The 22004-nt window shown below is 35.6% G+C and overlaps 1 long non-coding RNA gene across 1 annotated transcript; it reads left to right on the top strand.

Annotated features, from left to right (window-relative positions):
• Positions 1-12573: 12573 nt before the first annotated feature.
• Positions 12574-19220, top strand: LOC129033545 (uncharacterized). Its single transcript, XR_008501610.2, has 3 exons — positions 12574-12685; positions 16093-16241; positions 16719-19220. It is a non-coding gene; the product is annotated as an uncharacterized LOC129033545 (long non-coding RNA).
• Positions 19221-22004: the final 2784 nt, after the last annotated feature.

Genomic DNA, 22004 nt, shown 5'->3' with positions numbered 1-22004 from the left:
AATTGTCACCTAAAAACTGGGAACAAGGCAAGGAAATCCTCTCTCACCTCCAAAGTCACCGAAAAGCTGGGAACAAGGCAAGGAAATCCTCTCTCGCCTCCAAAAATATGCTCAACATTAAGTGCTATTAGGAAACCACAAGTAAATTAGAACAATAAGATGCCACTCCATGCCTATTAGAATAGCTAAAATCCAAAAACCTAATAGTACCAGTTTCTGGCTTGGATGCAAAGCAACAAGAAAGTCTCATTCATTACTAGTTGGAACACAAATTGGAACAGGCACTTTAGAAGATAGTTTGGTAGTTTATTATACCTTGTGATGTTGCCATGGTTCTTGAATGTTCTGTTTTGTAGTTTTGGGTGTTGGTTTGTTGTATGTGTGTGTGTGTGGTTTTGTTTTTTGTTTTTTGTTTTTTGTTTTCATTTTTTTTCTCTTGGCATTTTAGTTTGAAGGTAAGTTTCTGTGAACCTATTGTCAAGCTCACTTAAGCTTACCTTGACCATGTCAAGTCTATTGAACCCATCAAAAGCATTCTTTATTTCTGTTATAATGTTTTACATTTCTATTATTTCCTTGGATTCTTACTGTTTTCATCTCTCTGCTTACATTAACCATATATTGTTGCATGTATTCTACTTTTTCCATGAGGTTCCTTGATATATTAGCCATAGTTATTTTAAATTCCCTATTTGACAGTTTCAACATCTGTGTCGTATCTGAGTCAGATAATTGCTTTGTCTTTTCAGACTGTGTTTTTGCTTGCCTTTTAGTATGTCTGCCTTGTAATAATTTTTTTAAAGCTGGACATGTCATATCAGGTAAAAGGAACTGAGGTAAACAGGCCTTTAGGGTAAAGGCTTATGTTAATATAACTAGAAATTGGGCTATGTTTAATGTTTGCTGTAGCCCTAGTTGCCAGAGGCTTCACTTTCTCTAGTGTTGTTTTGTAATTCCCTCTTGGCTTCGGACTTCTGTAGTTACTCCTTTTCAGAAGAACTCTATTTTTCAGCTCTTTCAGCTGCAATTCACTGTTATCCTGGAGTCCTGTTGGTGTGATGGTAAGGTTTGGGGCAAGAAAGTATCCTATAATCATTCAATTAAATGTCAGTGTTTTAACCTGAGTCTCAGGGCTTTGACCCTCACAATTGTTTCTTCAATGGCAAAGTTTCTTTATTCCCCTCTTTGTCTACTCTCTTCCCTGACTACACGTTCCTGGTCTATTTCTTTGAAACTCTGGCCCTGTTAGACAGAAAGCTCTGACCTTGGTTGAGACCGGAAGGCTAGAGGGAGGTGGATGTGAAGAAATTACATTCCCTCAGCTGGAATAAGGTTTTGATAAAGTTTTCCTTTGTTATGGAGAATGCTCTGGATATATTTCACAATCATTGATCTTCCTCTATCCCTACCAGAGCCAGGAAGATCTTTCTCAGATCTTTACTGTGAGAACCTCATGGAATTTCTGTAGGTAAAACTCAAGAAAGTGCGGAGACCAACCCCATGCACATACCGTGGTCCCCAGAAGTTTCAAATTATCAAGCTAGACCATGCTCAGTCTCCAAAAATTAATCAAAATTAATATTTAAGTGTTCCTACCAGTATTAACTTCAGCAGTTATGATCTAAGTATGCAGATCTTCAAGTATGCAGATCTTGGCTGTGATTTTCTGTATCTATGGGCCTTTTCAGATTTCAGGGTGGCTGTTTCCTTTGCAACTTCAGTTACCTAGTGGGTCTAAGTCATTGATTTTCAGTTTCTTCAGCTTTTCTCTAGCAAGGACAGGACTATTTTTAACCTCTTTATGTGTCAAAGTGAAACTGAAAGCTCTGCATTTATTTTTAAATAAAAGCATCAATTCTAATTCCAAACAAACTTAAAAGTAAACAAACTTTTTATACCATGAGATATTTTTATTTCTAAAAGATTTCACTAAGATTAAGAAAAAACATTATGAAAAATATTTAAAAGTCTGACTAAGGTTGAGTCATTTTTTAAACTCTTTTTTTTTCCGTTTTAGACGGTTTGACTTTTGCCTTAAAAGAATGTTAGCATTCTTACCCTTCAATCAATGTTTTCTACCCTTTCCTTCTAATTGTTGTCAGTCATACTATTGTTTTGATATTGTGAGACTTATAAAATTTCCATAGTCATTTCCACAGATATTTAGCCACAATTCTCAATAAAACAGAAGCAATATGTACCTCCAGGCTTTTAACCATGCCTTTTCCTCTTCTGAAATAGATATTTTATTTCTTTATTAACTGGATTTTGGCATTGAGTGGTAGTCTTGGTTTTAATGTTTTGTGTTTTGTTTTTTCAAGAAGGCTTCAGACATTCTATTTCCTAAGTTGTTTAATGTCTTAAAATGTGGTTAGGAGCCTTTACATTTTGATAATGTCTTGGGTTGGTGAAAACATTCTGTTTTTCTCAAAACTTGGCTCCTTTCTTCTGGCTCTGAATTTAGCTGTGGAGAAATCTGAGGGGAAATGTGCTCTCTTTTAGTCCTGACTTACAAAACTTACCTAGTGTAGGTATAAATGTTGTTATATGTAAATTTTTCCTCTAATACTAGAAGAGATTAACAAAAATTCCTGTGCAATATTTCTTAATTGTAAGCACATTTCTTGTATTATGCCTTTGAATACTTTTTCTATTCTACGTGTCCAGTTCTCTAACTGTCTGGCCTCCAGTTTAGATTCTTCTTCCTAATTTCTTTAATTCGTTTGTCTTTTCTTATTCTCTCTCCCTTTGATTACCTCTAACTACTCCTGTTCAGTAATTTTATTTCAGTCACTTCTTTTTGTTCTTATTTCTAATTTATTTCCTATTTCCTTAATGATAATTTGATTCTCAACTTTTTGTTCACTCTCTAATCTCCCCATTTCCATCTCATTCTGACAGAATCTCATCTTTTCCTCATACTGCTATTTTTTGAATTTATATTCTTATTAAATTTTGTAGGATAAAGCAGCCATGAAGTATCCCTCTTTGTTCTCTGAGGATTTCTTTGTTTAATCAATATCAAATGCCATTCTTTGAAGTCTAAAACACTGGCTGTACCCCTTTTTTTTGATTGCTGGTGAATATATATATTCAGCAATATAATATATAATAATACATATTATATATTATATATATCTATATTATAATAATAATATAGATATTGAATATATCTGCAAATATATATATTGAATATATAGGGAATATATGTTGAATATATAGTATATGTAATATTGAATATATATTATATATTGAATATTATATATTGAATATATATATTGAATATTATATATTGAATATATATAATATATTGAATATTATATATTGAATATATATTATATATTGAATATTATATATTGAATATATATTATATTGAATATTATATATTGAATATATATTATATATTGAATATTATATATTGAATATATATTATATATTGAATATTATATATTGAATATATATTATATATTGAATATTATATATTGAATATATATTATATATTGAATATTATATATTGAATATATATTATATATTGAATATTATATATTGAATATATATTATATATTGAATATTATATATTGAATATATATTATATATTGAATATTATATATTGAATATATATTATATATTGAATATTATATATTGAATATATATATAGCTATTTTGACTTCTTGCTAGTCTCTATCATGGTTAGCTAGACAACTCTTAATAGATGTTACTCCCATTTTATAGAGGAGGAAATTAAGTTTTAAAGAAGTTAAATTCTCAAGATTGTACATACATAGAAGATAATGGATGGACAGAGATAAACCAGTAAAATCAAGATTTTAAACTCCTGTATTTTAGTCAGGTCAGTCTTGTTTTTCAACCCTTCCTATCTATGCAATACTTGTAGTTATGCGTCAAATGTCGTTGAAAATATTATTATTTCTTCCCCATGCTTGTGGTAATCATGCTGCTACAGTAACATGACTAATAAATTATGATACACACAGGCTGACTCTTGTCACTGACAGGCCAATCTGCCTTGACATTTAGGTATGAAGATGATGTATATGGATAATAAATTCACGCCCATAGATTAGTTCACACTCCATTCAGTCTATAAAGAAATGATTGGGCCATTAGATATCAGGTGTTTCAGGAATCTATGATGCATACTAATCCCAAGAAGATCCAATTCTATGATATCTAACAAGTAAGATTTTCATGGCTGCTGCAACCAGTTTAAAGGGGCTTATTTATCTTAAAACTACACTGACATAACTAAATAGAAGCAGAGCAAGATGGCTGAATAAAAAGCCTCCAGCAATTGTTCCCTCTGCAGGAATACCAGATTGAACAACTATCCACATAAGAAAGCACCTTCATAAGAACTAAAAATCAGGTGAGTGATCATAGTACCTGGTTTTAACATTTTATCAAAGAAAGAGGCACTGAAAAGAGTGGGAAAGACAGTTCTGTATTACCAAAGTTGCTCCTCCCCCATCCCCTGGCAGCACTGTGTGGTGCAGCGAGAAAATCTGTGCACTTAGGAAAAGGAGAGCAAAGTGATTGTGGGAATTTGTAATGCAACTCAGTGCTGCCCAGTCACAGTGGAAAGCAAAACAGGGCAAATTTAGTGAGCACCCAAAGAGGGAGCATTTAAAACGACCCAGACAGAGGGAAATCATCCATCCCTGTGATCAGAACCTGAATTCCAGCAAGCCTCGCCACCACAGACTAAAGTGCTCTGGAGTCCTAAATAAATTTGAAAGGCACACAAGGAGTGCAATTCCTGGGCAACTCCTGGTGCTATGCTGGGATCTGAGCCAGTGAACTTGGGGTGCACAGGACCCACTGAGTGCCCTACTGAGGTTGCTAGGGGAGTGCTTGCATCATCTCTTCCCTAATCCCAGGTAGCACAGCTCATAGCTGGAAGCTCTGGGAGAGACTCCTTCCCTCTGCTTGAGGAGACAAGGGGGAGAGTAAAGAAGACTTTGTGTTGCGACTTAGATAGCTCAGCCACAGTAAAATAAAGCATGAAAAAGAGTCCTGGGACCCTATTCCAGGCCTTAAGTCCTGGATAACATTTCTAAACCTTCCTTAAGCAAGAAGGGAACCCACTGCCCCAAAAAGAAGGACCAAATCCTGGCAGAATTCATTATTTGCTGACTAAACAACCCTTGGGCCTTGAATAAACATTGCCAGTAGCCAGGAAGTACTCGCCACAAGCAGGGGGTAAGATCCAGTACTGTGCTGCTTTCAGGTGAGGCCAGCACATAACCAGCTGTGGTGACCTTGCGGGGAGGCCCCTTCTGCTTGAGAAAAGGGGAGGAAAGAGTAAAAGGGACTTTGTTTTGCAAGTTGGGTACCAGGTCAGCCACAGTATAATCAAGCAGATACCTAAAGCTCCTGATTCCAGCCCCTAGCTCCTGGAGAGCATTTCTAGACACACCCTGGGCCAGAAGGGAATCTGCTGCCTTGAAGGGAGAGACCTAGACCTGGCAGGATTCACCAGCTCCTGACTAAAGAGTACTTGGGCCTTGAATAAACTTCAGTGGTAGACAGGCAATAGTCATCACAGGCCATGGCCAAGACCTTCATGTGTAACCTAGAACAGTGCCAGCAATAATGGTCACAGGACACCCCTCCCCCAACTCCAGGCACCTCAACACAGAGAAAGAGACTTTGCTAGTTTGGGGGAAAGTAAGGGAAGATAACAAGAGACTCTGCCTGTAATTCCATGGAATTCTCTCAGATCTTACCCAAGACCAATAAGGTAGTATCTCTATGAATCTGCAAGAGCCACAATGTTACTAGGCTTGGGGTGCTCCCTAATGTAGATGCACCAACAGTGACCAAAGACATAGATCAAAACACACAATACTTTTGAATAATTGGAAAGCCTTCTCAAGAAGGAAGAGTGCAAACAAGTCCAGACTACAACAATTAGAATAAATATATAACTCTTCAATACCCTGATATTGATGAACATCCACAAGCATCAAGACCATCCAGGAAAACATGACCTCACGAAATGAACTAAATAAGATACCAGTGACTGATTCCAGAGTGACAGAAATATGTGACCTTTCAGATAGAGAATTTAAATTCATTTTATTGAGGAAAATTAGTGAAATTCAAGGTAACACAGAGAAGGAATTCAGAATCCTAGCAGACACATTTAACAGATATTGAAATAATTAACAAAAAATCAAGCAGAAATTCTACAGCTGAATAATTCAATTCACAAACTGAAGAATGCATCAGAATCTCTCAATAGCATAACTGAGCAAGCAGAAGAATTAGTGAGCTTGAAGACAGGCTTTTTGAAAACATTGTCAGAGGAGAAAAATTTAAAAATAATAAATAAAAAACAATGAAGCATGCCTACAAGATCTAGAAAATAACCTCAAAAGGGCAAATCTAAGGGCCGGGTGTGGTGGCTCACACCTGTAATCCCAGCACTTTGGGAGGCCAAGGCGGGCAGATCACGGGATCAGGAGATCAAGACCATCCTGGATAACATGGTGAAACCCCCATCTCTACTAAAAATACAAAAAATTAGCCAGGCATGGGGGTGGGCACCTGTAGTCCCAGCTACCTGGGAGGCTGAGGCAGGAGAATGGCATGAAACTGGGAGGCGGAGCTTGCAGTGAGCCGAGATCATGCCACTGCACTCCAGCCTGGGTGACAGAGTGAGACTCTGTCTCAAAAAAAAAAAAAAAAAGAAGGGCAAATCTAAAAGCTATTGGCCTTAAAGAGAAGTCAGAGAGAAATATAGGGGTAGAAAGTTTATTGAAAGAGATAATAACAAGATCTTCTCAAATCTAAAGAAAAGTATCAATATTCAAGTACAAGAATGTAATAGAACATGAATCAGATTTAACCTAAAGAAAACACCTCAAGACATTTAATAATCAAAACTCCCAAAGGTCAAGGATAATAAAAGGATCCTAAAAGCAGCAAGAGAAAATAAAGAAATAAACTGCAACGGACCTTAAATATGTCTGGCAGCAGACTTTTCAGTGAAAACCTTACAGGCCAGAGGAAAGTAGCATGGCATTTAAATTTCTGACAAAAAGAAACAAAAAACTTTTCTCCTAGAATAGTATATCCAGCAAAAATATCCTTCAAACATAAAGGAGAAATACTTTCCTAGACAAACAAAAGCTAATGGATTTCATCAACACCAGACCTGTCCTATAAGAAATGCTAAGGGGAGTTCTTCAATCTGAAAGAAAAGGATGTTAATGAGCAATAAGAAATCATCTGAAGGTACAAAAATCACTGGTAATAGTAAGTACCCAGACAAATACAAAATATTATAACACTGTAATTGTGGTATATAAGCTACTCATATCTTAAGTGGAAAGACTAAAAGATAAACCTCTTAAAAATAAAAACTACAACCACTTTTCATGACATAGACAATGTAATAAGATATAAATAAAAACAACAAAAAGTTAAAAAGTGTGGGGGGGTAAGATTAAGTGTAAAGTCTTTATTAGTTTTCTTTTTGTTTCTTTGTTTATGCAAATAGTGTTAAGTTGTTGTCGCTTAAAATAATGGATTATAAAATAGTATTTGCACAGCTCATGGTAACCTCAAATTAAAAAACATACAATAGATACACAAAAAATAAAAAGCAAGAAATTAAATCATACTACCAGAGAAAGACATCTTCACCAAAAGGTGGACAGAAAGGAAGAAAAGGCCACAAAACAACCAGAAAACAAGTAACAAAATGGCAGGGGGAAGTCTTTGCTTATGAATAAAAATATTAAATGTAAATAGACTAAACTGCTCAATCAAAAGGCATAGATTGGCTGACTGGATTAAAAAGCAAGACCTAATGATCCATTGCCTACAAGAAACACACTTAACCTATAAGACACAAATAAAACACATTTTACCTATAAGACTCAAACACTGAAAATAAAGGGATGAAAAAAGATATTCCATGCAAATAAAATAAAAAAAAGCAGGAGTAGCTACTTATATCCAACAAGGTAGGTTTCAAGACAAAAACTATTTAAAAAACACAAAGAAGGTCATTATATGATAAAGGGGCCAATTCAGCAAGAGGGTGTAACAGTTGAAAATACATATGCACCAAAACTAGGTACCCAGATATATAAAACAAATACTATTATAGTCAAAGAGAGGGATAGACCCAAAAATAATAATAGCTGGAGACTGCAGCACCCCACTTTCAGCATTGGACCAATCATCCAGACAGAAAATCAATAAAGAAACATTAGACTTAATCTGTACTCTTAACCAAATGGACCTAATAGATATTTACAGAACATTTCATCCAACAGCTGCAGAAAACACACTCTTCTCCTCAGCATTCTCAAAGACAGACCATATCTTAAGCCAAAAACAAGTCTTAAATTTTTTTTAAAAAATTGAAATCATATCAAGTATCTTCTCTAATCATAATGAAAAAAACTAAAAATCGATAACAAGAGGAATTTTGGAAACTATACAAACACATGGAAATTAAACAATATGTTCCTGAACGACCAATAGGTCAATAAGGAAATTCAAAAGGAAATTTAAAAATTTTTCAAAACAAATGAGAATGGAAACACACCATATTATGGGATACAGCAAAATAAGTACTAAGTGGAAGGCTGAAAGAAAGAAGGAAAGAAAGAAAGAAAGAAAAAAAAAAAAAAGAAAGAATCTTCAAATACACAACCTAATGATGCATCTTTAGAAACTGAAAGAGTAAGAGCAAACAAAACCCAAAATTAGTGGAAGAAATAATAAAGATAGGAGCAGAAATAAATGAAAATGAAAAGAAAAACCAATACAAAAGATTTAAAAAATGAACAGTGGGTTTTTGAAAAGATAAAAACAAATCAACAAACCATTAGCCAGATTAAGAAAGAAAGAAGACCTAAATAAATAAAAATAGAGATGAAAAAAGAGATATTATAACTGATACAGCAAAAATTCAGAGGATCATTAGAGACTACTATGAGCAATTATATGCCAATAAAATGGAAAACCTAGAATAAACAGAGAAATTTCCAGATACATACAATCTACTGAGATTAAACCATGAAGAAATCCAAAATCTGAATAGAAAAATAACAAGTAATTACATTAAAGCTGTTATAAAATGTCTCCCAGCAAAGAAAACCCCGGGATGCAATTGTTTCACTGCTGAATTTTACCAAACATTTAAAGAAGAAATAACACCAATTCTATTCAAATTACTTCAACAAATAAAGAAAGAGGAAAAAAAAATAAAAAATAAAAAATAAAAAAAAATAAAAAATAAAAAAATAATAAAAAAAAAAAAGAAAGAGGGAACACTTCCAAACTCACTTCACAAGGCTGGTATTACCCTAGACACAGATACATTTTTAAAAAGAGACAGAGAGAGTAGACACAGATACATTTTAAAAAAGAGACAGAGAGAGTAAATACAGGTCAATATCCCTGAAGAACATTGATACAAAAATCCTCAACAAAATACTAGCAAACTGAATTCAACAACACATTAAAAAGACCATTCTTCATGACCAAGTGGGATCTATTCCAGGGATGCAAGGATGGTTCAACATATGCAAATCAATCAATGTGACACATAACATCAACAAAATGAAGGGCAAAAACCATATGATCTTTTCAATTTATGCTGAAAAAAGCATGTGATAACGTTTAACATCCCTTCATGATAAAAATCCTAAAAAAACTGGGTATATGAGGAACGTACCTCAATACAATGATAAATGAATAAATTTCTAGACACATAAAACTGACTGACACATATAATGAAAGCCATGTGTGACAGACCCACAGGTGGTATCACACTGAACAGGGAAAAATTGAAAGCCTTTCTTCTCAGATCTGAAACAAGACAAGGATGCCCACTTTTTTTTTTTTTTTTTTTAAGATGGAGTCTCGCTCTGTTGCCCAGGCTGGAGTGCAGTGGCGCTATCTTGGCTCACTGCAAGCTCTGCTTCCCAGGTTCACATCATTCTTCTGCCTCAGCCTCCAGAGTAGCTGGGACTACATGCGCCCGCCACCTCGCTCAGCTAATTTTTTGTATTTTTAGTACAGACGGGGTTTCACTGTGTTAGCCAGGATGGTCTCGATCTCCTGACCTCATGATCTGCCTGCCTTGGCCTCCCAAAGTGCTGGGATTACAGGCATGAGCCACTCTACCCAGCAAGGATGCCCACTTTCACCATTGTTATTCAACATAGTACTGCAATTCCCAACTAAAGCAATCAGACGTGAGAAAGAAATAAAGGGCATCCAAATTGAAAAGGAAAAAGTCAAATTGCCCTTGCAGATGATACGGTCTTATATTTGGAAAAACCTAAGACTCCACCAAAAACTATTAGAACTGATAAACAAATTCAGTAAAGTTGCAGGATACAAAAATCAATGTACAAAAATCAGTAGCATTTCTATATGCCAATGGCAAACAACTTGAAAAAGTAATCTCATTTACAATAGCTACAAATAAAATACCTAGGAATTAACTTAACCAAAGAAGTGGAAGACCTTTGTAATGAAAGCTATAAAACACTGATGCAAGAAATTGAGGAGGACACAAAAATGGAAAGATACTCTATGTTCATGAATTGGAAGAATCAATATTGTTAAAATGTCCACACACCAAAACAAACTACAGATTCAATGCAATCTCTATAAAAATAACCAATGACATTCTTCACAGAAATAGAAAAAAAACACTAAAATTTATATAGACCAACAAAAGACCCAGAAAGCCATCCTGATATAAAAAGAACAAAACTGGAGGAATCACTTCCCCTTACTTCAAATTATATTACAGATCTATACTAACCAGAACAGTATGGTACTGGCATAAAAATAGACACATAGATTAATGGAACAGGATAGAAGCCCCAGAAATAAATCCATACATCCACAGTGAAATCATTTTCAACAAAAGTGCCCAGAAAATACATTGAAGAAAGGATAGTCTCTTCAACAAATGGTGCTGAGAAAAGTGGATATCCATAGGCAGAAGAATGAAACTAGACCCCTATCTCTTACCATATACAAAAATCAAATCAAAATGAATCAAAAACTTTAAGACCTCAAACTATAAAACTACTAAAAGAAAACACTGGGGAAATTTTCCAGGACATTGATCTGGGCAAAGATTTCTTGAGTAAACCCCACAGGCACAGGTAACCAAAGCAAAAATGGATAAATGTGATCACATCAAGTTTAAAAGCTTCTGCACAGCAAACAAAACAATCAACAAAATGCAGAGGCAACTCACAAAATGAAAGAAAATATTTTCCAACTATACATCTGGCAAGGGATTAATAACCAGAATATATAGACAGCTCAATAGGAAAAAATCTACAGATCTAATTTCTAAAATGGGCAAAACATCTAAGTAGACATTTCTCAAAAGAAGACATGCAAATTGCAAACAGGTATACGAAATGGTGCTCAATGGCATTGAACATCAGGAAAATGCAAATCAAAACTACAATTAGATATCATCTCATACCAGTTAAAATGGCTTTTATATTATACAAAGGACTGGCAATTATGAATTTTGGTGAGGATGTGGAGAAAATGTTACCCTTACACACTGTTAGTGGGAATGTAAATTAGTACAGTCACTATGGAGAACAGTACGGAGATTCCTCAAAAAACTAAAAATAGAGCTGCCATATGATCCAGCAACCCCACTACTAGGGTATATACCCAAAAGAAGTAAATCAGTGTATCAAAGAGATATGTGTACTGCCATTTTTATTGCAGCACTATTCGCAGTAGCCAAGATTTGGAATCAGCCTAAGTATCCATCAACAGATGAACACATAAAGGAAATGCAGTATGAATCTACAATGGCATACCATTCAGCCATAAAAGAATGAGATCTTGTCATTTGCAACAACATGGATGGAGCTGGAGGATATTATATTAAGTGTAATATGCCAGGCACAGAAAGACAAACGTTGCATGTTCTCATTTATTTGTGGAAACTAAAAATCAAAATAATTAAACTCATGAAGATACAGAGTAGAATGATGGTTACCAGAGGCTGGGAAGTGTAGTGGGTGTAGGGGGAAAAGGGGACGGTTAATGAGTACAAAAATACAGTTAGATAGAATAAATAAGATGTAGTATTTGATAGCACAGCAGTATTATTAACGACACTGGTAAAAGAACCAGAGTTGAGTTTTTTCTAGGAACGAATGTGTTAATGGAGTGAGCATCAACAGCGGATTTCCATGGTAACCTACAGACTTCAAAAAATGTTAATTTCTAACACATGAACAACTTCTGGAAGGTCACACACGTGTGTATGTGTGTGTATGTGTGTACAATGTGTTTTATAAATTTACATTATTGAGTCATTGATCGCTTGCAGTGTGTTAGCAGCTTTAGAAAAGGTAGTTATACAGAGCTCGAGGACACTAAATTCCTATGTCAAGGACTTCTTAACATTAATCACTTTTCCTGTCATCAAAAACCATGTAAAATGACCTCTTAAAATAGCTGTAGTATAATCCAATTTACAGTTTCATAGAAAATGTCAAAGAAAAATGTCTATTTTATTCCTCTTCTCCATAGGTAATAATATATCTCATCTGAAGGCTCTAGGAGAAGAAAAAAGGAATAAAACAAAAGCAACTGATATCTCTGCCAAAATATGTGATCTGTGGAAGCAAGTCCAACAATAGTGGTAACTAATATAAAATAACTTGAAACAAGTTTAATCAGTTGTAAATCATGTATCTGAAGTTATTGTATTTGCAGTTCATATTAATAGTCTACATTTGAGAAATATCTCTTTAATGCACATTGATGGCTTCAGATAACATCTATGGCTCTTTCCTTCTCTTTGTCATTCTGACTTTTCTTTTTCCTTTCCTCCTTCCTTCTTTCCCTTATGATTTTGAATCATGAAATTTCTAATTTTAAACCATATTTGGTCTATTAAAACAGCAGTTTCGTATGGTTCAAAGTACACAAGACGTGAAATAATTCTTAGGTGATATCTCAAGACAATAATCTGATGTTAATTTCCCAAATATCAAGATGATATTTAATCATATTTCTAAAGATCTTCCACTGAAAGCTGTCTTGCACTATGAGCTATATATAAGATATAGGCTAGTTGCTAAGTGAGCAGAAACAGTATAATTATGGGTTATAGTGATATGTGGGTCAGGAGTATAACATGATTTTTAAATCCCTGCATTATTTTATAATGCATGTATCCTGAAGAAGGTTAAGAAAGGCACTGGGAATTCATGTCTACTCTTCTAACCATTGCATTATTGGCCCTAACCTATTAAACTATATGCCTTATCTGAGATACATAAAGAAATGCTGTCAATGTAGGTATATTTCCAAATTCTTCTTTTCTGCTGATCCACTGATTCAAGAAGTACTTTCTCACATGTGCTCAGGACGTAGTCTGCCAGGTCCAAGCTGGCCTTCTTGAATTGCTGCCGTGCCACTTCCTTTGGTGATTGAGACTCAAGAGATCCATTTTCCTCCTCTCTAAAAAAGGATTTCTCTGGAAATTCTGCTACCTTGGTATAAAATCCAAAACTCATACATGACCCCTGGAACTTAGGATATTCCTCACCACTGCCCTGATTGTCACATATCCCAGGATCTTGACATATCTCCACATAAGTTCTCAGTGACAATGACATTGACTGTAGCAGCTATGGTCAATGACATTGTCACTGAGAACTTGTAGGTCTGTTTTACTGTTCTCTTCCAGCCTATCTCCACGTAGCTAAGAATGGCTGGTCATCACCATTAGGACTAGAAGGAGGAGGATTTTCCCCACCCCTAGGCCAAAGAGCCACAAACTGGAATCCATTTTATTTTAGGGGAAATACTCTCATTACCTAGTAATACATGCTCTTATTCTGCAGTTTCAACAAGACATTAACAACACTGTATATACAATCTCCTACCTTTTGGGCCTCATCTTTAGCCTTCTTGCTTACAGAATCACAGAATTTTAGTCCTCAGAGATAATTATAGTTCGACTTTCTTATTTTAAAGGTGAGGAATTCAAAGACCACCATGTTGCTGTTTTCCCTTACAACTATATTGAGGTACAATTGACATAAAATAAACTGCATATCTTTAAAATGTACAATTTAATAAATTTGGACAGATATATACACCCAGAAAACTATGAGCAGGAAATAAGCATATCCATCACATCCAAACTTACCTCATCTCCCTTTATAATCTCTCTTTCTCATCTCTCCCTTCATCAACTCTCACCACTGGTGTGCTTTTTGTCACTATAGGTTAGTTTGTATTTTCTAGAATTTTATATGAATGAAATCAAACTATATGTTCTCTTTTTATTATCTGACTTATTTTACACTGCTTAGTTATTTTTGAAACTCATCTATGTTGTATGGGTATCAATAACTAATAAGCTTTTTTTTGGTTTTTGTTTGTTTGTTTTGAGACAGAGTCTCACTCTGTCACCCAGGCTGGAGTGCAGTGGCACGATCTCAGCTCACTGCAACCACCACCTCCCAGGTTCAAGTGATTCTCCTGCCTCAGCCTCCCAAGTAGCCAGGATTACAGGCATGCGCCACCACACCTGGCTAATTTTTTTTTTATTTTTGGTAGAGACGGGGTTTCACCATTTTGGCCAGGCTAGTCTCGAACTCCTGACCTCAAGTGATCTGCCTGCCTCGGCCTCCCAAAATGCTGGGATTATAGACATGAGATACCGTGCTGGCCAACTCATTAGTTACTATTGTTGAATAAAAAATATTGCATGGATATCCCAGAATTTTCTGTCCATTTACTGGTTGATAAAAATTGGAGTTGTTTCCAAATAAAGTTGATATGAATATGTATGTACAAGTGTTTGAATAGATACATATTTTCATTTATCTTAGGTAAATGTATAGGAGTGGAGTGGCTAGAACATATAATAGCTATGTGTTTAACTTTTTAAGATACCAACAAACTGTTGCTGAAAGTGGTTCTACCATTTTACATTACCTGTCAGAATTGTAAAAGTTTCAGTCTCTCCACATCCTTGTTAACGCTTATTATGATAAGCCTTTTTCACTTTAAGCACTACTGTGATGTCCAGTGGTATATCATTGTGGTTTCAATTTTACATTTCTTTGATGAAAACAATTTGAACACATTTTTATGTTTTAATGTATTATGCATATCTTTTATTTTTGGAAATATATGTTCAAATTGTTTGCCCAAATTGTTACGGGGTTGCCTGGTTTCTTAGCAGTGAATTTTGACAGTGTTTTAAGTATTCTGGACATGAATCTTTTATGAAATATATAGTTTGCAATTATTTTCTCTTAATCTGTAGATTTTTTTTCATTCCCATCAGTGTCTTTCAAAAAGCAAAAATGTTGGCCGGGCACAGTGGCTCACGCCTGTAATTCCAGCACTTTGGGAGGCCGAGGTTGGCGGATCATGAGGGCAGGAGATCCAGACCATCCTGGCCAACATGGAAACTCCGTCTCTACTAAAAATACAAAAATTAGCTGGGTGTGGTGGTGGGTGCCTGTAATCCCAGCTACTCAGGAGGCTGAGGCAGGAGAATTTCTTGAACCGGGTGGTCGGAGGTTGCTGTGAGCCGAGATCACGCCGCTGTACTCCAGCCTGGCGACAGAGTGAGACTCCGTCTCCCAGGTGCATGAGAAGCTGTTATGTAATATCCGTAACTGGTTTGAAAATCACTTGCCCATTCAATTCAGTTTGGCTTTACAAGCAGTTGCCTGGAGAGGTAGATCAGTAGCCCTTTCTCAAGGAAGGGCCTGCATTATGATTTCAGTGAGCTCTGTCTGAACATGATGTGATCCAGTGGCTACAGGTTTGGACAACAGAGTCTTCCCCTATCTCCTGCAATAAAGTACATGACAAAGAGAAGTTGAGTTAAAATTGTTGGGGTTTAGCATATATGACAAAAAAAAGAAATCAATAGAAATCTGTTCATAAGGTAAAGTTTGGGGTGAAGACAGGTGGTTAGTGAGTATATAGAACAGCAACTACTTTGAGCACTCTGGGTGCCAGGTCAATGCCAAAGTCTACCTATTGGTCTGAATAAATATTTGCCCATACTCGCAGGCTTGGTCAGGATTTGTGAAGAAAGTGCACAGCAGAACTGAGCCTATGCATTCAAAGTCCTGAGTACCCCTACAAAGGAAGAGGACACAAACGAAAAATATTCCCTCATACCAAGGATTGTCCTGAAATCCAAGACCATATTTTACGAGGTAAGTTAAAAACAACATTATAATTACCAATATTGAGTAAATTAAGGGGAAAAATATTACATTATGAAATTAACCAAATAGCATAATCTTATTGCTAATTCCCCCTCCTCATTGTTTTACTGCCTATATGATTCATAACATTTATAAGGCAGATCCAAGATTACCTCAAAAGTGCTTTAAAAAGTGAAAGAATGCTTTTAAAATGAAAAAAAACAATGAAAAGAATTATTTTATTCTCCTTTTGGTGGACAGTAGAACTGAATAATTATGGTGAGATGCTGCCTTTATCTCTACTGGAGGTTGTTGGAGTCACACTGGAGCTAAGAACTAGGGACCACATCCTGGCCTTTGATTTGAGGCCCCTCTTGTGCATGTTTAATTTCCCACAACTCCAGAATCGCTTGTAACATTTCAACTTTTCCTATGTAAAAGTAAAATTAATAAACTTATGTTACTCCTTATATTTGGATTCCTTAGAAGACATACATCAGAGAGAGAGAGATTACAGTATGCAATCTCTCAGCTGCCAACAGAACACAGATGGGCTTGGGAACAGAGAATGATCCAGATCTGCAGGACTGGAGCAATCCGTGGGAAGTTTGGACAGAAGATCTGATGCATAAGACAGTAAAGGATTATTGAATGTTCCATGATAGATGTGCTTGTTCCTTTGCCTGCATGCCCTTGAATAAAGACATTTTCATCTCCAGGACCAACCTGAGAAACATATAATTTAATTTAGTTTTGAAAGAAGAGCCCTGCTACACAAATACTGGCTCACAATGTTAAGAGATATAAACTGAAATATCAAAGGGCTTTCATATTTCATTAAATTGACTATCCTATGTGTTTGATATTTCCATTTAATTGAATATTTCTTAACTCAGTGAAAAATGTATGAGCCTGCTGTGATAAATTCAGTGTCACACATGGGAATTTCAAGTATCTTTGACTGAATCTTATTTCTTGATATCTCACCTTTCAGAAGAGAGATACAAAAAGACCGTTAGCCTGCTTGCTTCTGTTTTTTCTGCCCCATCTCCACCCTTACTCCCAAACTGTGGTTCACACATTTATTTCCATTTTTAAAAATTTTCTCTTGCTGCTGCCATTCTCTCATTACTCATTTTTTAAATACCCAGTCCACTTTCTTTACTTTTCTTTAATGTCTGCCTCAGAGCTCAGCTTTTTTAGTTAATTGATGATATCACTAGCCTTTAGTTCTGAGAGACTGAATATACAGCCACACCATACACTGAAATAGAATTCTAAGCCACAAATTGCAATAACCAGAGCAAGACCACAGCCTCCATGGCAATTAGCCCAAAACAGTCAGGACCTGATCAATAACGGACAACTTTCATAATTTTTAGCCCCCTTCCCCCACTTCCAGCTTTGGACCAACTGGAGAAAGACAAATATGCTGCCTAACCACCCGCATAGGATGCTTTTCTTTCAGTTATCGGGCTTCCGACTTCCCCAGACCAATAGCCTCCAATCAGACAGACCTGAAGCCTTCCCTTTTTCCCATTCTAAAGCTTTCCTACTCCTCTGCCTGCCTTTGAGTCTCCGCCAAACACAAATAATGGCAATTAACTTCCTTACTATGCTAGCTCTGAATAAATATCCTTATTAAATATACTTTTCTTGTTCGCATCTGGGTGCACTTCATTTGTTTCCATAGTTCTTTCATTCCATGAACTTTCCAATTAAAAATTGTTTTGAATAAATACCACGGTCTTGGCTTTTCTGAAATCATCAACTCTCTCTAGCTTCTGCCTTCAATTCCATACCTTATCCAGATGCAAGCTAGCTTTTAGGAAGCTTTAGGAGGTACTTTTTTTTTCACTATGTATTTTTATTTGGCTGAAAAATGATAAAATATCATTTAAATTGAGAATGTGCACCAACTGTGGCTCCTAAGCTGAATAATAAAAACATAAATTTGTATCCATAAGCATAATAGGACATTTAATAATCCTTGTTACATCTATTGATGAACATATTCTGTAAAGTCATTTGGTCTTGTGCCAAATAGAAACCATAAAAATATAATGACCTTTTTGTCAAAAACTGTTATGTAAGGCCTTGGAATTTCTAGTAGTTCAGTGCTTTCTATTCCATTCACGTTTTCGTTGAAATAAAATGGAAAAGAAAATAACCTTGTATATGCATATTAGAACTAACAGGTAAGGGTTTCCATGGATACTTTTATGCAGCCAAAGAGTTCATGTGTGGAAAAAGGCATTCATTTCTAGTTCTAAGAGATTCTGTTCTGATAAGGAACTCCTGCCAATCATTTTATGTCTTGACTTTCTAACAGAATAAAAATAATATATATCATGTGTGTTATGTTGTAAGTCATGAGATAGTTCTATCTAAATAACCTTTTCAATTATCTGGCCTATTCGAGTAATGCCTTGGAATTTTATTAAAGCTTGAAAAATCTATGAAGGTTTTGCAAGCAACTTTTAATGAGTTTATTGCTTTCTAGATCTGTATGAGGCATCTTTTTTCTCTCTCTCTTTTTCTTGGTCATCACTTAGGCAGTTTAAATTAACCAACTACCAGTGCTAGAATAAAAGTTTATCTTTTACTTAAAATAGCTTTTGGAGCAGTTTTATCTTTAATTTTATCTTGACTTGAAGAAATTTCAAATACCTTTGATTGAATCTTATTACTTGATATCCTACCCAAATGAAATTTTCTGCAAGTTTTCTTTTTATCTTTTTGAGAAACATGTCAAAAAAGATGCACGATTTCAGACCATGAAACTGCTAAGTTAAATTTTAAGCTATATAGTTTTATGAGAAGCTTGATGAGGTTCTGTGACCTTTTAATGAGCGACTTCTTTCTAAACAACATGTTTTAAATGTAACACTGTTGTTTTACACTGACATGTACCTAAGCAATTATAAATTGTGAGCGTGGCCTGTAGAATTGTTTTTAAATAAATGATCTGAAAAATCATTTGATCTTAGATTTAAGAGTGAACTCTCAAATATGTTCTGTTTTTACTAGTTAACACGGACTCTGGATAGCAGTAAAGTATAAATCATGATCAGAAAGGTAAACAAAGAGGCAATTAAAATATCACTCAACTTCCAAACTGATTAACTAATAAATTTTTGCAACAAAGCTTTCATGATATATGTTTTCAAGTCCAGAGATGCAACAGCTTTTTCACTGAGTGCAATATTGTCAGGACACATACATTGTCATGGTACATTATACTATTATAATGTAAGATAAATGGCTGTCAAAAATGCAGGTTACATAAGATGAGAAGAAACAGAAATGCAAACTATATTAAGCCCTAACATTGGTTTTGGCTTTGGCATAATCAAGATGACATCTTAATGATTACCAGGGATACTGTTTATAGAAGATGATTCCTGAAATGTATTTTATTATGGTATTGTGCACTGCTAGAAAGGGGCCTCCTTTCAAAAGCTGCTTTAAATAATTGGTATTTCATAATACGTATCCAGTATGTCATTAAGACTGCACACAGATTATTACAGTACTTTATTTATATTCAGCATCAAATTATGTAAACTTCTGGCCTAAGGTATTATAAAGTTACTTCTTGATGATTATTTATTTTGGTAATATAAAATATCCTATTCCTGTATCTTCTTCCTCTTCCCCATCATTCAGTATTAGTATTTTCCAAAGTTCATCATCATGGACTCTCTTCTTGCTTTTACACACTACCCCCCTTAACAATCTACCCATTCTAACGATTTTAACCACAACCTGTTCATCTAAAAAATCTGTATCCTCCACGGAGACTTCCAAATCACTATTTCATACCCAGACTTTTCACCCAAATTTTTGATGAAAGTATCTAATGGCTTACTTAAGAGTTCTGCCTGGATATGCATCTTGAACCAAATATGTTTTACTCTTTTTTTTTTTTTTGGAGACGGAGTCTCGCTCTGTCCCCCAGGCTGGAGTGCAGTGGTGCTATCTCGGCTCACTGCAAGCTCTGCCTCCCGGGTTCACGCCATTCTCCTGCCTCAGCCTCCCGAGTAGCTGGACTACAGGCACCCGCCAACACGCCCGGGACGGGCGGATCACGAGGTCAGGAGATCGAGACCATCCTGGCTAACACGGTGAAACCCCATCTCTACTAAAAATGTTTTACTCTTAAACTCAGCAACTTACTTCAAAATCTATTCCTCCTCCAAGACATGCACCTGAGTGTGGAGTGGGCCTATGGCCTCCACCTCACAGATCAATCACCGGTTTTGAAGTACTATGAGTGTTATGTCCCAATGCCCTGACAAATTTGCCACTCCTCTCCAGCCCCTTTACTCCTGCCCTAATTCACACACCCATCATCACTTTCCCGAATTATTTGAATAGCTCCTGATGTACAGGCTAAACTTCATGACTGCCTTCCAGAATTCATTCACTGCAGGCAGAATACTCTTTCTATAGCATGAGCTAATCAAGTTAGTTTTTTTTTTTCTTAAAAATCTTTCACTTTGCTCTACAGGACAAAAATCAAACTCCTTAAAATGTTATATGGGGTCTATTATGGTCTGGTCACGGTGATGCCATCCTTTGAAATTTAATCACCAAAATGTTCCTTCCACGTATAAAATGCTCTCTGGCCTGCTTTCCTTCATTATGCCTTGTTTTTTCATGCTTCCAAGCCTTGGAACATTCTATTCCTTTGCCTAAAATGTCCTTCTGACCATCCCACCCTCATCCCACCTGCCAATATCTACCCATCAGACTCCCCCTAATCACTAAGGACAATGTTAGCATCAACTTTTCCGTGAGCAAAACAAGATCCACTGCATTTATTCCCACACCCCAACATAGCCCTTGATTCTGCACTTTCATAATCTGTCATGCACTCATCTAGTACAATAGGTGTTACACTGGAATACAAGTATTTTCTGGTATATTAATTTCTCCACACAAAACTCAGATCACTTTAAGGAGAGAACATTGGAATTCAGGTCATGAGACTTGAGTCTGAACACAAGTTTTGTCAATTCCTCAGTGTACCACTTCAAAGCTGAAGAAGAAAAATACTCAATAAACTATAAGAATTACACACTTTTAATACCTAAACATTTAATAAGCTGTTTCATATAAGTCAAAAAGTCAAGATATTCGGTCAGATGCTTTCATCAACTGTGGAAATATGTGCTTGCAGAAATTCATGAGTTTTGATAAAGCAAGTCTGTTGACAATTTTTATTTTCTTCTCGTGGCAAAATGTCTATGAAAATCTAATTAATGTAAGCTCTGTAGGAAAGTATATCTCCAGATCTTGGTGAAGTCCAAAGTGCTTGTGGGTGGGTGGGTGTATGTGTGTATAGGTGGGCTCTTAGTGTTCCAAACCTATGTAATATACTTGGTATTTATTGCTTTGGGCCATAATAAATTTAAACAATAAGTGTACTTTATTCCTACTTTCTGCATAATATTGTGTCAGCACTGTGGACACAAAGGGTCCTGTGGGGCTCTGGAATCCATTCTTGGCAATAAGGTGGTGCAGGTCCTGCACAAATCAGCCATTAATATCTCTCCCCATCTCTAGTCCTTCCTAGCACTGGGGAAACAGCAATATTAATAGTAATAAAAATAATATTTAACACTGCATTCATAATGTGCTAAGTACTTTAAAGTTAATATTAACTCAATAATCAATACTAATAATAATAATTTGAGCATCGGTTTTTTTTTTCTTTAGGGCTTCTTTAACTCCAGTTGAGTCAGTAACCTTGTATTTTGCACATGC

Source organism: Pongo pygmaeus, chromosome 2, assembly GCF_028885625.2.
Source record: "Pongo pygmaeus isolate AG05252 chromosome 2, NHGRI_mPonPyg2-v2.0_pri, whole genome shotgun sequence".
Taxonomy (NCBI): Eukaryota; Metazoa; Chordata; class Mammalia; order Primates; family Hominidae; genus Pongo; species Pongo pygmaeus.
This window is presented reverse-complemented; position numbering and strand designations above follow the sequence as displayed.